General features: G+C 35.5%; 1 pseudogene; it reads right to left on the minus strand.

Moving 5' to 3' along the window:
• Nucleotides 1–636: 636 nt before the first annotated feature.
• Nucleotides 637–1014, minus strand: LOC101969921 (protein cornichon homolog 4-like; annotated as a pseudogene).
• Nucleotides 1015–1419: the final 405 nt, after the last annotated feature.

The raw sequence follows: 1419 nt of genomic DNA on the forward strand, positions 1-1419 counted from the left end.
AGTTTTTACAATGTTGAGGTATGTTTCTACTGTTACAAGTTTTTCTAGTGTTTTGAACATGGAAGGGTGCTGTATTTTGTCAAATGCTTTCTCTGTATCAATTGATAAAATCATATGATTCTTATCTTTAAGTCTATTGATGTGATCAATTATATTTATTGATTTTCATATGTTGAACCAACTTTGCATCCCTGGAAAGAACCCCACTTGATCATGGTGTACTACTTGTTTAATATGCTCTTGTATGCAGTTTGCCAGAATGTCATTGGGAATTATTGTCTCAATATTCATCAGGGATATTGGTCTGAAATTTTTTTCCCTTGATGTATCTCAGCCTGGTTTTGGTATCAGGATGATACTGACTTTGTAAAGTGAGTTTAGAAGGACTACTTCCTATTCTATTTCATGGAATAATTTGAGGAGAATTTGGTATTAATTCTTCCTTGTAGGTCCTGTACAACTCAGCTGTGAATCTGCCTGGTCTCAGGATTTTTTTTTTTTGATAGGCTTTTGATGCTGTCATCTAATTTCTTGCTTGAAATTGATCTGTATAAATTGTGTATGTTCTATGACTCAGTTTGGGTTGATCATATGACACTGTAGTGTATATTAACTCCAACCACAGTTTCTCTGACATCAGTCATTGATCACAGCTAAAATCATATTATAAAAATACATGAGGAAATGAAGCAAGTGGAAACAAAGATTGGTCATGGGTTCTTTCATATGTGACTTCAGTTGACCTCAATTTTGTAAACCCTATGTTGCCACTTGGCACCATAATGAACCAATCTATATTCCAAGTACCAACAGGTAAGTTGAGAGGAAAGATGAAACAGTGAAGTAAAACAAGCAAAACATGCTGAAAATGGTATGGCCAAGAAATTCTGAGCAACATGATCTAGCATTAATGTCATCACATTCTATATCAGATGATATAATTCTGAAGTAGACTGAGAGGGAGATGAGGGCACAACAATTTTGGAGTGAAGAGATGAACACTATTGCTTCCATCCTCATCCTTCTCCTTTCCTTATTGTTGGAGTTAACCATTTTACTAAATTGATTAATGCCTCAGTTACTCTTTCTCACATGCTGTGAGCAATTCAGCACCCTCCTTTAACAGGTACTAAGTTATTGTGGTTTAGATGATTCCATCAAAGTCCAGAAACCACATAAATCATTTGAATAAGGAAAAGTTAATATAGACTTATTCATTCCTGAGGCCCTGGGTTTAATCCCTAGCACTGAAAAAGTAAAAAGAATTAACAATTAAAGGTGGTTTTCTACTAAAAGAACTAAACGAAGGCTCCAAAGAATACAGAAATGGCATATAGAAAGAAGATACTACCTCTTGGGATGAGGCAGAGTAGCAAAGGAAGGAAACAATGTACGATAGGGTCCCCAGTGAGAGTGAGG

Source organism: Ictidomys tridecemlineatus, chromosome 8, assembly GCF_052094955.1.
Source record: "Ictidomys tridecemlineatus isolate mIctTri1 chromosome 8, mIctTri1.hap1, whole genome shotgun sequence".
Lineage (NCBI taxonomy): Eukaryota > Metazoa > Chordata > Mammalia > Rodentia > Sciuridae > Ictidomys > Ictidomys tridecemlineatus.